Genomic DNA, 15,233 nt, shown 5'->3' with positions numbered 1-15,233 from the left:
CGGCTGGGCCGCGCTCACAGCGCAGTTCCTATGAGAGTGGTCCGGCGGAGAGCGGTTCCGATGGCCGATGGACGCCGCTAATGGGCCGATAGCAGAGCGATTCTGGTGGCTGCTGGTGTGGCCACTCCAGACAGAATAATATCCGGCCAGTCTGGCTGTTCTGGCCCGCCCCCATCCGCTCCTCCTCCGCTTTGTCTGACTTCCGATCGCCCCTCCCCTCCATCCCGACTCTCGTTCCCTCTTTCTCTCTACACATCGGATGCCGTTTTTTCCTCTCGGCTCTGGCCGAGCCGGGTGGTCCCCACCCCCACCGCACCCCACTCCTCCCGCGCCGAAAGTCTCAGCCACTTTCCGGTCTTATGGCCCTCTGCGGAGCGGCCCTCCGCCGTTGGTCAGGTGCTGGGCCGTTCGGTGTGACGGCTAGTACGGGGGAGTCGGTACGAGCCTGATGGACGCACCCCGGTACCGTGAGCCCTCCGTGACCCCCGCCCGCTGGTCAGGACCACCGAGGGTGTCCCGGGTGGCGGCACTGATTGCACGAGCCACTCAGACGCCACATAACAGCTTCGGCCGTGCACGCCATCAGCTCCATGTGTTGCAAATGCCGATCGCCGTCGGGTATCAAGGCTGCATCTGCAATGCATCACGACGTGCTGCAGCTGATGCAGATAATATCCCCTAGTGGCGTTGGAGACGCATCAATCAGACAGCTAATGAGTCGAATTGTCAACCTCCCTCCATCCAATCTGTCCTCACCGTGTTGTGTGGGCGGAGCCGGTGGCGCCTGACGGGCAGACTGCGCCGCAGTTTCCAGCTGTCGTGCGGGACAGCCTATGTGTCATTTCCACCGACCGTCGAGAATAATAGGTAGGTACTGGGGAAGCCGGGATGGTGGTTGATTACCTACCGCGACCTTTTAAAGTTTTTTATTTTAAATTTTGCATTTTATTACAATTCACAACATATAGACAGTATGGCAATAGCATGTGCCAAAATTACTCCAAAATGAACAAACATGTAAATATTGAGGGCATTCCAAAGCCTCACACAATCAAGAGACCCGTCAGTTGATTTTCAACGGCCTTCATCAAACGAGCTTAGCCCAATGTGGGTGAACGGTGATATTCGGTCATCGGTGCCTCGTCGCCTTCTCCCAGGCACAGTCGTCAGTGAATGACAGTGTTTCTTTCTATCGAAGGCAAAATATAAAGCATGCATAGATAGTTAATATGCACCAAGCTTGCAATTTATACACAGTTTTGAACATAACTTTGTACCTTTTTCGTAACCAGGCTAAACGTCTAACTTTTGGGGTGGTTTCTCACTTGACTCCGGTCTTGAGTGCATGTAACAAATATAGGATGCATTCGGGCTCGCGGGCAATAGGTGACCACTGACCATACCATAAACGTTGTCCATTTGTATCAGTTTCCTAGTGTCACTTCCCACAAACGTTAAACTTAAGACGTAACGCTCCGTCATTTTTTTGCCTATGAATGCATTACAGCCAGCCCACGTTACGATTACGGCTGCGTGGCTGGCCTGCAGGACCAAATCTTGGTGCGATAATCATAAACCAAGTCTTTCATCTCAATAAAAATCACACTCCGGCTGTTTTCGCTATAGGTATGTTCACATCCTAAAAAGCACCTTTGTTACAAAAAATACCATTTTATATTTCATCTAAGACTTCTCAACAGTTTGTTACTAAAATAGAATTATTTGTTTGTCTTTGAGGGTATCTGCCGTGGCTTCCTGTCTGCCGGATAACTAAATCGGATTTGCCTGCAAGCCGTTTGTGCCGTATCTGGGCAGTGCACCGTTTATCTGTGCTGGGTGGCAGCTGAACAATGCAGTTGTGGATGGGACATGATCTGGTAATTTGCATGGCTGTATGTGTTGTCATTCGACAGCTATGTGACAGTATTAACTGTCAGGTGGTATAGGTATTGTGACAGTACGTGGCTGGTGGCAGATGTGCTGTGTCGGTTAGTGGACGTGTCACAGTACCTTGTGACAGTAATATGACAGCTCTTTGTGACAGCAGCTTCTAACAGTAATATGACAGCTGCGTCAATGACATCACACTACACAGTATCTGCCAGGTGACCTTTGTATGACAGCATAGTATCTGTCAGGTGACATTTTATGACAGCCCAGCATCTGCCAGTGACATTTATGTCACAGCACAAGATCTGTCAGGTGGCATTTGTATATGACAGCCCAGTATGTGTCAGTTGACACTTGTATTCCAGCCCAGGATCTGTCAGCTACGGCAGCATGCCTCGCAGCCTCTGATCAGCCGACCACCCAGGTTCTCCTAGCGAGCGGAGGTTCAACAAGTACATGGCGTGATAGCCGCCATCTGCGCTGCACTTGAAATCAATCGTCCTGGACACACCATCCTCTAGTGAGAGATCTCACCAAATGGCTTGGCCCGAATGGTTAGAGCCCGCCAACTTGCTGGGAGCGCGGTCAGAGGTCAGTCAATTGATGGCACCCCGTCAAACTCCACGTGAAATTTATGCGCAAACTTAATATCGAATTGTCGATTTGTATACCATAGCTTGGCCTTTCACACTATACGGGACGGGCCAGACATTCGACCCGGTGATTAGATGACCTATGCAGACATTTATTCCTAATAGGAGACGGCGTGGTATTGTGCACGAAACCTGCAGCGGGTATGATGGTTATGCAGACTATGCTGAATATATCATTGTTTTAGTGGATAATATGAGCACTCATGAGCAAACCTCCCACCGCTGAAAGAAGACACAGTGGTAGATATATGAAAAAGAACGATAGGTATTCAAGTAAATATTTCAATAGGGTAAGGTGCCTAGTTAGCGACCCCCTTAATGTGAACCGTCATTGCTCACGCTCTGTGGGTGCCACTGTATTACGGGCTTGATTTTGGGAGAGATCGTTCATTTTTATATTAAAATATAGTCATTTTCTGCCCCAATATTCACTAACTTATTTGTAGTGAGCATTTTGGCAAACCATTGCAAAAAACGCTAATAGGGAACTCTTCCCGATTAGCGACCGGAAAGGGTCGCTAATAAGTCATTTTCAATATGGTTTCCCCATATTGAAAATGGCAAAACATGCGACGCCTGAAAAGACGAAATATGATCTCGAAAATGTAACCTATACGCAAAGCACTCAATCACTCGAACAGGAACGTTTATCCAACACATTTACGTAAGTAAAAACTGATCACGCGATGCACCGCAGGCGAAAAGAAGGCGGCCGGCCGGCCGCTCATACTCAGAAATTTCCGTTAATCTAAGGAAAGACTCCGCTCGCTTCGCTCGCTCCGTAATAATGGTGAGGTCACGTGACCGACCTGACCTCATGTGACATTTAGGTTAAATCCGAGATATACAAGTTGTGAGACTTCCGAAGGATACTACGCCCTGTAAGTTTCATCTTCCTGCATGAAAGTTTCTCTGGCACTGAGGGCGTTGCAAATTTGCTAACATCTGAGGACCTCGCAGAGGCTCATTTATGACGTCATAGGTCAGTGACCTGACCTGACCTGAAAACGCGATTGGTGTCAAACGATCAAGCTTGAATAAAAGATTAGGTATGCCAAGTTACAGCTGTCTACCCTAGGCGTGTTTTGAGCTATCGCGAAAAACCCTATGAGGCGGCACCCGCCCCACCCCTTCTCGGCCGATGAGGGTTAATGTACTAGTTCATGTACATGTTTGGGCAGATATAGTATCATCTCAGCTAAAATATATCTCTAATTCATGTTCGACACATTCTAGTGTTGTTATACAAAATTCAATTCATTATATTTTCAATTTATTTGACTATTATGCCTGACGAATATTTATTTTTCAAAAAATAGGTGCTATCTCAAAAATGGAAATTTTTCAGATTTCGGGGACCACATCATCGGATTCCTCGCAAAATTTTAGCCCAGAAAACACTAAAATTGGAGATGGGTATTTTCAAAAGTTATTTACCATCTTTTGGGGCAATGTGCGGCTCGTGGGTTAAATGTCGATGACTTCAACAATTCGTGGAAGGTCATCAGGCATCAGGTAGGTGTTAAGCGTATACAGTGGTATTTCGAAATGTGACCTCGGTTTGGCAGCAGTGTCGTGATTAACCCTCGCCCGCACATGCCATTTTCAACCCCCCCCCCCCGCGCCATTTCGTTCCTGTTGGAGATAGAGCTTCGCAGTAAAGACCAAAAAGATTCTTTGGGAAGAGACAAATCCAATGATACCCAGTTTTACCTTCTCAGGTCAGTCATTGACCTTCCAGGTCAGGTCAAACTAAAAAATGTTGCTGTTTTGGGTCACCGTTGGATATCAAGTGCGCTGCTTATCATATACCGATGACGATGCCGTTTTCTGATGCCAAGCCAGCTAGAAGCTCTTTGTCACACTACCCGACCAGGTTTTTGCTGCTGAGGTCATTTCAGGTCAAGTTAGGTCAAGGTCAGTTATATGTGTTTGTATGTCTGTGTGTGTCTGTGTGTATACTGATGTGTGCATTGATTTAGAGTTGCAAAGTTTTCCCCAAAGGCTGCTACCGGCACCGCCTCGCCCCACAAAAATTTTCTGGGATACCGGCATGCTACCACGCCCCAAGCAAAAAAACCGCCAAATTACCGGCATACTAAAAAACCTGCATTCTTGATTCTAGCTGACCCCTGCAAGAGATGCCACATTTTGGCAGTTTCAGTGCCCCTCCCACCCAACAGCCATCCATTGTCCAACCACAAATACCAGCAGGCTGATTTTGGCTGAGTTGGCCCCACAAATACCCACAATTTTGAAACTCAATTCCAGTCTATACCTGTTAAAATATCACCTGTAATCAAAGAAGTATTGCCTACAAAAAGACTATTACATTCATCAAAAAGGTGAGGACAAAAAGGACTTGAATTACTGAAATGTGTTTTTGAAGACTGGACAGTGAGCAGTAATCACATTTACATTTCACAGGTGTTCTACTTTTCCATATTCTCCTAAAATGTTGCAGGCACCAGCCAAATGTTTAAAATCTAGATGGTCAAAACATAGGTAAACAAGTACAGATTCGGCCATCTTCCTAACTGAGGAAGCGAGATCAACATCTACTTTTTCCTATCAACTATGGCTTGCTGGTTCGTGAATAAGATACGAATCATGTAAAAAAAATGTGTTAATAACTCACTGGTCCTGAGAATAGTCACCAAATAATATGTATAAAACGATATCTTCCATCCTCTCCAACCTCAAGCGGGAACAAACACAAGGTTATCGATTTCGAAACAGATGCGCCATAACAGAGGCTTTTAACCAGCTGATTAAAACGCTGCAAAAAAAATGTTTAAAGGAAGACTGCCACCTTCAAAAAGTTTTCTCAGATCGGCCTATGATTTATTCCCTGGATAAAACAAAATTTTAGAATTCACCTGACAAAGTATCATCACGTGAATCGCGAAAAAATTATCGATTATCATACAATTATCAATCGGTTAATGTCTAGCGACAATGTTTACACATCACGAGACTTCAAGGTCATAAGATTATTACATTTTATTTGAAAAAGTAAGGTATTTTATGATTTACTTATATATGATTTCATAAGAAATTGGCCATGTTTAATTTATTTTGCATTTAACTTCGTAAAACATTTAAAAATTATGGCTCATTTGGAATGGGTCTGGCCCATGTTAAACCCCATTTCCCACACTTTTTGGAAAAAAATGAACTACTGAATATATAAGTTTAACTTTTATTTTGACACTCCAAAATTCTTCTCTGATCTCGAAACAATCAAAGTTTTGACATATATTTGCCAAAAGATAAGAAAATTCATGTTTCAAAGTTATCGATAAACAGTAGAGATGTCGGTTTTCTTGGACTAAAAAAATGGCATCAAACTGAACTTTGGTCTCCGATTTCTCGCAAACGGGTTCGAATTTCGGAAAACCGACTTCAGTCTGGGACATAGGTGGCTCAGCTCTAGTGAAAACCGTTTTGTGAAAAAAAGGTGGCAGTCTACCTTTAACGACTGCAAGCCACTGCCTCGTGAATGATTATATTGATAAAAATTATCCAACACAATATTAAATTATAATGAAATCAACATTGTAGTGTAATTCACTGCAAATAAATTCATTTCTCTTCAGTTATTCAACCAAAAGGGTATATGAATAAATATTACGTCATCAGATTACATCCATTCATTAGGGGAGAGAGAATCTTAAAAGTAAATCCTTGGTTGTCTAATGATTTGCGCCACTTTTTGTCAATTTTGCCTGGATGATGTGTTTTCTTATAAAGATAAGACAAAATGCCAGTTCAAATCCATTTTCATTTAATTATGGGACCTAAGTCAGGCTCAGGGCTACCTAACACCTGCCTTTTCAGCTGGATTTTCAGTGTCAAATTCTTTGTAGAGTTTCTCAGACCACATCTCAAGATCTCAGGACTCAAGGCCAGTTTCCAAACATTGTATTTTTGGGTGTTTTGATTCTGCCTTTTCCCCTAGGGAATGTTGTCATTAACATTTATTTATTTTATTGTGCTATACGTATTACCTACCATTAGACTTACTAGTTTATCGTGCTTTTGCAACATGAATGAGTATTCTTCCTTTTATAGACCACAGTAGATTCTTGACAATTCTAATTATAACCAACCTTGTGAATTTAGTGTGAAATGCTGAGGTCCATGTGTTACCCCTACACTTAGCAATGGAACTTCTACCACAAAATGTATCTTGCAGTGGCTAATATTGCTGTTACTACAATTTGAGAGCCTCTTAGTGTCCAAAGTTTGAATTATTTGCTGATATTTTTTTTGCACAAAATCAAAAATACCGGCATGCTACCGGCAAGACATGCCAGATACCACGAATAAACCTGCGGTAGTGAAAAATTACCGGCATGCCGGTAGTGCGGTAGGGAAATTTTGCAACTCTACATTGATTGTATATGTGTCCAATGTCCATATTATATGAAATCATGTTCTGAGAAGCTTTTACCAAAAATGCAGTCAAAAAACTTCACGAAAAGTAAATTCAGCTTGCCTAAAACGCAATTATTTTAGATGACCTAGGTTGACCTTGACCTTGACCTTGACATCTGTACATCGTCGAACAACATGTTCCATGATAGATGGGAGGTGAGACTGGCAAAAAAGGCCGAAATCAAGGTGTCAGAAGCTCACAAGGCCCATAGTCAACGCAAGATGTTGAGAATTGGCCATTTGGGTCATGACATGACCTGAAAAAACAAGGTCATATCTCCGGAACCAAAAACCACAGAAACTTGAAATTTTTAGTGGACATCGAGAAAGGATAGAGGAGCAGCTATACGAAAAATCAGGCTTCCTTTAAAAATGTTGAGTGCAGAGCAGAAAAACTACCTGGGGGGGGGGGGTGGCAACCACCCCCCATGTGCTGTGCGGGCGAGGGTTAATTTGGGAAAAAAGTGTGATATAGATCATAAAGATTCGCTTGTCTGCAAGGCAATCAGATAATAATATTTAGAAGCAGAATATTACGACATTTATACGGAATGACCAAAGTACAGTATGACAATAAGTTGACATATTTGCCGTTTTCACGACAGCCATCTGGTACACATTTGGTACACATCTGGTACAGATTAGGTGCAGATTTGGTCAAATCAGGTTCAGTGTGTCTCTTCGCAGCTATCAGCTAGGGTTGCACTAATTGCTTATATGCCTGCTTTGTCATAGAAGCAGAATATTACGACATTTATACGGAATGACCAAAGTACAGTATGACAATAAGTTGACATATTAGCCGTTTCCACGACGGCCATCTGGTACACATTTGGTACACATCTGGTACAGATTAGGTGCAGATTTGGTCAAATCAGGTTCAGTGTGTCTCTTAGCAGCTATCAGCTAGGGTTGCACTTAGAGATTGCAATCCCGGGATCGGGATCCCGGGATCTCGGCGGGATTTTAATCCCGATCCCGATCCCGAAATTCCGCCAATCCCGGGATCCCGAAAAAAAACAGTTTTTCACCATAAACAGAATGCAGCCGCTGCACGAGTCTTGTTTGCACTCTGCATGGTGCTGCGTGACATAAAGCAGATAAACTATTTAGCTGGCACCCCGTATTGGTCGTCCACAATCGACCGTGTTGTAGCTCCCGGGTATCACCCACAGCGGTTAAGCCGCTTAAATACGTACGAAAAAGGATCCCGAACGCCAAAAAAATTGCAGTATCAGCGCTGCAACATCTTTAGGCAGGATCACAGATCGTTCAGCGATTCTGACTTGCCTGTCCGTGGCCGGAACAAAAGAGGTCATCAAGACAAGTCTTTGAGCTCGTGTCGCAGAAAAATGTCACAGATGTCACGCAAGTGACGGCAGAGCTCACTGATTCAGACGTTGAAGACAGTAGAGTGGACTTGGAGCTCTCCCAGTCAGTGACTCTGCTCTCAAAGCGACTTTCGAGCAAATTCTGAGAGACATTAGTGATGAAAGCGGAACCGGAAGGAGGTGAAGTGACCAAGCGACGTCTTGAAAACATTGTGAAATAGGGAGCTGCCAAATTTAGCGTACACTGGTTGCGAGTTTTTAAGTAGGCAGACAGACCAGCAATGGCTTAAAACTGTCGCGCTAACTACGAGTAGCGCAGATGAAGAGTGAGTGAGGCGTGGATGTGCTGGAACCCGTCTAGTAAACGTACTGGTCGACGTTCAGTTTTATAAAGGCCAATTGGGAATAAATACTCATGCTAATCAAATCGAAACGTTTTCTTTGCAAATTCAATCGTTTTTAATGCAAATGACATGGTCTAAGGATGGCTTTTGGCTGCCTCTTTTTTTTGTGGTAAGCTAAAAGACGCAAAATATGTCCGTAGGAAATCACTCTTACGACATTTAGTGACAAGACCGGGATCCCGGGATCCCGGGATCCCGAAATAAAAACTTTCGGGATCCCGGGATTGGCAAAACGTTCCGGGATTGCAATCTCTAGTTGCACTAATTGCTTATATGCCTGCTTTGTCAGATTATCAGATAGCATCATCCATTAAAACACTGAAATAAATTCATAAAATTAAGATATTTGCTGTAAAAGAAATTAGGTGCAGATTAGGTCAAATCAGGTGCATTCGCCGGATAGCCCGTCGTGAAAACGGCTAATATGAATCCGTTTTAATCAATGGTGAACATGTTTACATAATGACAAATGTAAGTGCACCGCGACTCGGTGGTGTCGAAAGAGTCAGCGCTCGAGAATAGCCTCAACAATAAGAAGAATAAAATTTGAATACTACAAGGATTTTAAGTGAAGTTAATGAAGAAGTAGATATTTAGTTTAAGTTGCCTTTTTGTTTTATTTAAATTGTGTTACTTTAGCCCTGAAACCGTCAAAATTACTTTTAAACGAAGACGAAAGCCAGCAGACGGAAACAAGAAGACGAAGACACGAAGACGAAGACAGAAATAAAGAAGAAGAAATCGCGACTCGAAATACAAAAAGAACGAATAGAATACGACGACGACCATCGGCGATAAATAGTTGCCATTTCTCTTTAAGTTGGGCTTCAAGATCGGATATTCTCATTTCAATTTTATTGTTTGGCAAATGTCTCAGCGTAATATACGTCCAAGTCTCTTTCGTAAAAGCCTTTGATTTGGTTTCTAATAGGGGCACTGTACAACAAACATAACTCAATTCAATACACGTAGGCTTACTTTACCGGCATATATGCAATGGCCGCAGTTGCTTCAAAATTCAAGTTGATTTCCATGACTTGCTCCTTGTTCCTTGTTCATTGCTTTTTGTTCATGGCACTACAAAATGCATGCGAAGGCCGTGCATGAAAAACGTTTCTTTTGAGGGACTAAATGTCCCGAGTTGGCGGCAAGTAAGCTAACCTTGTAGAAGTGGGCGTCTTTTCAAAACAGATCATCGTTAGCTGAACACATTTTGCGGAGAGGAATACCTAACTAGACAGGGGTGTAACCGCTCCTCCACCGGAAATGTTGGGGGAGGGGAGGGTTGCGGGATCCCGACTTCCAAAAAAAATATTTGCGGGGACCAGAACCCGCAATATTCCAGAATCACAGCCTCACAGGTCTGTTTTCTCGCGCAAAAATCATCAAATTGTGAAGATACGAACTTGAAATGCGTTGACAGTCGTTGCTACTGAATTAAAGTTCTAGTTGCCTTGTGGTGTATTCTAATACAAACTGCTATTCTTTTCCAGTTTTTATGCGAAGAATGAACTGCAAAATTTCGTCAATATCGGGCTCTGCGGGAGGTGCAAATGCCCAAAGCCCCCACTGAGATCCACGAGTGATGAATGTCTGTGTTAGAAAATAATTTTGGAATGAAATATCAAACCACAAGATTCATAATCAAGAGGCATGGGTGAAGCGTTGAGGTTAAACATGTTTCCGTCCCATCGTCAGTCGACTCTCGGATCCCACGCCCTCTCCTGACCAGCCCGCCGGATGATCGGGCTGCAAACCTGTTTCGTCGTCGGGATATGTGCGGTTGGGATTGGGGTAATATCTCCGGGTGGGTCAGACCGTGGGACCGGCCGCTGCCGGCGCGCTGAGACCGGTGGCCGCTCGGAGCGGTGGGAACGCGCGCGCCGGTCAGCCGTGACCCCTGACACCATTGAAGCAGCTCCGCGTGCGTCGGCTGCTGCACTGGAGACAGGCGGTGTGCCCCTCGCAGTCGCACACGCCTGAAACGCACCGGCGCACTGGCATCTCAATGGGTTGGGCGTTACTGCGCCGGCAATTACTGAAACGCTTATGTAACCGCAATACTCTCCGGCGCCTGCGAGAGGCGCGTGAGGTTGAGGTCAATATTTCCAGGAAGGCAAAGGGCTGGACTAGCATGGGAATCGCTGGCACGAATAGCTGGGTTTCGCGGGTGGTGTCCAGGCTTGTATGAACGACAATCATTTGTTGATAGAGTACGTACATACACCCCACTCCACTTCAGTCTACGCACTTGCAGTGCAATCAAACACATTTACATTGAAGTAGCCATGCGTCAGCGACTATTCGGATATGCTGTTCTGTTGGACAACCTCAGGCTCTGCCTCACGGGGCGTTTTGTTATGCTCGTGCTCATGCCAAGATCACATAAGGCATCGGTAACTCACAGGGCTATCACACTTTATTTGCACTCCAACTTGTTCTGCAAATAAATTAAGGTATCACAGCGTCACGAAGCTCCAAGCCGATCGTTAGGTCATTAGAGGTCACCGCCCACCAATCATGCAAGGCCACCCGCTGACATGAGAGCCGCCGTCTGAGTGAGAGAGGAGGAGGAAGAGAGAGAGAGAGAGAGAGAGAGAGAGAGAGAGAGAGAGAGAGAGAGAGAGAGAGAGAGAGAGAGAGAGAGAGAGAGAGAGAGAGAGAGAGAGAGAGAGAGAGAGAGAGAGAGAGAGAGAGAGAGAGAGAGAGAGAGAGAGAGAGAGAGAGAGAGAGAGAGAGAGAGAGAGAGAGAGAGAGAGAGAGAGAGAGAGAGATCGGTATGGGAGATGCGGGGCAGCTAGGGAGGACAGCTGCGATATAACCTGAGATCTGCATTAGGGCCCGAGTGCAGACAGCCAGATACGCGCTTCACTTCAGTCTGAACTGGAAGTTAGCCATTTAGCCCTCGATCGCAAAAGAACCGTACGAACACGTACAAGAAATCTCATAGGTCGGGCAGAAAAAAAACACGTACATATGTGCTCTAATCAGGGCAGGAAACTGCGTCGAGTCCTGCAAAGAGCAGCGCTTTATTAGCGTAAGCAGAAGGCTGATCTTTTGTTGTTGGTCGTTATACACACAGGACCATCGCCGGCAGCACCAGCGGGAGGTGCCACCTCTGTGACAAAATTCACTGAGACCGACGCGACCCGTGACAGGCCCCAAACGGACAGGGCCCGTGTTGGCGGTCCTGGATGGCGGAACGGCCCCCGACTGGCGCAGCTGAGGTTCAGGGCACAAGTCCAGCACGTTCATCATCGATGATCGCGTGCCCCTGAGTCGTACATCACTCAGCTCAAACAGCGTATTACTGTCATTGCTCACAACCATGGGATTCGAGCCGCCTATTTTTATCAATTCGCAAAACCATATGTATGTCCCTACTGTTGAAACTTACAAGGCCGGTGATATTTTACCATCACTTCATGGTAATAAATTCCAGAAACTGGTTGCATGCCATAAATAACCCTTACGACCGTGATGTCTTAGCTGTATCGCCATGTTGGTGACCGGAGACAAATCCTCTACTGACTGCTGGCCGATTTTGACCACAGCTGATTCAGTCAGCCCGCAATGAGAGGCCTTGACGGGCCAGGCCGCGACGGCCACCCACGGCCACTTCAACAAACACCCTAATGGATTTGGCCGTAGATGGTCGGGGGCGGGGCGGCTCGTGGCCGTCCTCAGACCGAGCCCGTGGCCGTCATCCGCCGCTCTACTGAAGGGAGGCCCCCGGCCTCCCCATTGAGGGAACCAGGAAGGAGAGATGACGAAGCCTTGTGCCCCGTCTGTGCGTTTACAAAGCGGAGCATATACCAGCTTGAGTTGATTTCCAGCCTTAAAAGTCAACTCAGTCAAAAAAGGCCACTGGATGCTGTCGCAATGGCCGGGCCACATTTAAGAGATTTTTGGTACATTCTCGCACGATTCTGATATTGACTGTGCAGTTATCATATTATCCAGATTTGTCATATCTTATGCCGAAATCATGCACCATCTCTGGACAAAAATAATGAAATTGAAGCAATAAGGAGTAACTTGAATCACAGGATTCAGGTGACGTTTTATTTTCATATTCTGATATTTCGCCTATAAGACTGTCAACAACGGCAATCTACGTTTCGGTGACCAATTACGGATCATGCGGATGGATGACGTTAGATGCTGGCAATGGCGCCCTGTGACATTTTGCTCCGTGTCTTGCCGGCTAGGTGGTTTCACTCGCTCTCGCCGAGTCTTAAATTTCATACGTTAATTTTCCCGACCGCGATTCCAGACGAAAAATCTCCAACCAAAAGTTCGATCGCTAGGGTAAACAGTGGATAATCCATGATGATCTTCAGAAGGGTGATGCTGTCAGCAAACTCCGAGACTCACAAACAGGCAAGGGCTTGTGTTAAACCCACGTAGTTAAATATAAAAGTGTGGTCACGGTTCATACCTATATGAACATCGAAATCTATTGATGATGGTAGTAAGGATCAGATCTTCGTTGAACGTAGAATAAAAACTATAAAACATTTTAAGAAATATAGACATCACAGCAAGGTGTATTAACATTTAGCACAACAATTTGATAGGCATCCATCCATCCTCGTTATCCTCAGGACAAGCCAATCCGCGTTCCCTCACGCTTCCCTTTCTAGGCGTTCATCCCGACCAGACGGTGGTGAGGGCAGGGCCACACCAGGGCCACTCCAACTCCGGGGTGACCGTTTAAGCGGCAGTGTGGGCTGTCCCATCGGGACATTACCGTCCCAACGGGACGGTCTCTGCCGCTGCTTCTCACCGTCGCGGGTGGTCCGCACAGTCCAATGCCTAGGTACCCTATCCTATCACCCCGTAGCTCCGCAATGGCCATTCCGCCGAGAGAGCTTGCTAAAAGACAACAATAACAACAACAAAAGCAACAGCAAAAGACAGGCATTTTTAAACGTTTGAATGGCTGATGTAAGCAATTCTGAATTATGTCTGTAACAATGCAGGAATAAGTCTGTAACGTCTTTGTTCTTTACGCTTTGATGGACGTCAATCCCTACTAATAACTGCAGTGATCATTGAAAGCACTCCTTAACGTTTTGCCTGTCAGAAAAAAATATTTAACAGTCTTTTGCCCTTCTTGGCAGACTACGCAATGCATTTGCCAAGGAACAACATTTAATATAAACTAGAGGTACAGGTTTACGCGATAACTGTATGTTTTGATTTATGTTATGTTACGGGTGCATTAGTTTGGGTGATTGACTTGTATTTTTAGCTGTATTATTTGGGTAGATTTGGGTAGCTGTTTTTAATTGAACTGTAAGGGATGGTGATAGTTGCGGGGTGTTCAAGTGTTTTGTATGTTGGGCCCTTTTTTAACTCAACCCTACCCCTACCCTATCCTACCCTACCCCCTACCCTACCCTACCCTACCCTACCCTACTACCCTACCCTACCCTACCCTACCCTAACCTACCCTACCCTACCCTACCCTACTACCTTACCCTACCCTACCCTACCTTACTACCCTACCCTACTCTACCCTACCCTACCCTACCCTACCCTACCCTACCCTACCCTACCATACCCTACCCTACTACCCTAACCTACCCTACTATACCCTACCCTACCCTACCCTACCCTGCCTAATTTTACCCTACCTAACTCTACCCTACCCTACGCTACCCTACCCTACCATACCCTACCCTACCCTACCCTACCCTACCCTACTACCCTACCCCTACACTACCCTAACCTACCCTACCCTACCTAATTCTACCCCACCCTACGCTACCCTACCTACCCTACCCTACCCTACCCTATCCTACCCCTACACTACACTACCCTACCCTACCCCACCCTACCCCTACCCTACCCTACCCTACCCTACCCTTACACTACCCTACCCTACCCTACCCTACCCTACCCCTACTCCTACCCCTAGACTACCCTACCCTACCCTACCCTACCCTACCCTACCCTACCGTACCCTACCCTACCCTACCCTACACTATACCACCGACTGTCCAAGTTTCAGCTAAATCGGCCCAGAAACGGCTGAGATATTGCAAAAACAAATTAATTGTATTTACTGGCGAATCGCCTTGGCGAGCGGTGCCCGGCGCCGGTATTCATTGTCAAAGGTCAATGACCTGCCGGCTCTGTTGCTTTCCACTCAGTTTTTAAGCGAACAACTGAGCCTAAAGCACGTGCCTTCTGCTCGGCACCGGTCGCGGCCCCACCACGTGCACACCGCTGAACCCACCCCCTCGAAAATTTAATACGACAAATGAGTGCACGCGTCCTACTTGCAGCGAAAATTTCACCCCCGTAGCCCTTACCGTTCGCGAGCAATAGTCTGTTGCCGATTCTAGTGTAAACCCTATGGCACAACACGTGAGCACGCGCCACGGGCGCACCCCCGGCCACATCGTGCCCAAAATTTAATACGACCTGTTGAATGACGTGACCCACGAGTCGTGAAAATTTCACCCTCGTGCGTCAATCGACGGCGCCGTAATAAGCCATTTTGG

Source organism: Amphibalanus amphitrite, unplaced genomic scaffold, assembly GCF_019059575.1.
Source record: "Amphibalanus amphitrite isolate SeventyFive unplaced genomic scaffold, NRLGWU_Aamphi_draft 000148F_arrow, whole genome shotgun sequence".
Classification (NCBI taxonomy): domain Eukaryota; kingdom Metazoa; phylum Arthropoda; class Thecostraca; order Balanomorpha; family Balanidae; genus Amphibalanus; species Amphibalanus amphitrite.
This window is presented reverse-complemented; position numbering follows the sequence as displayed.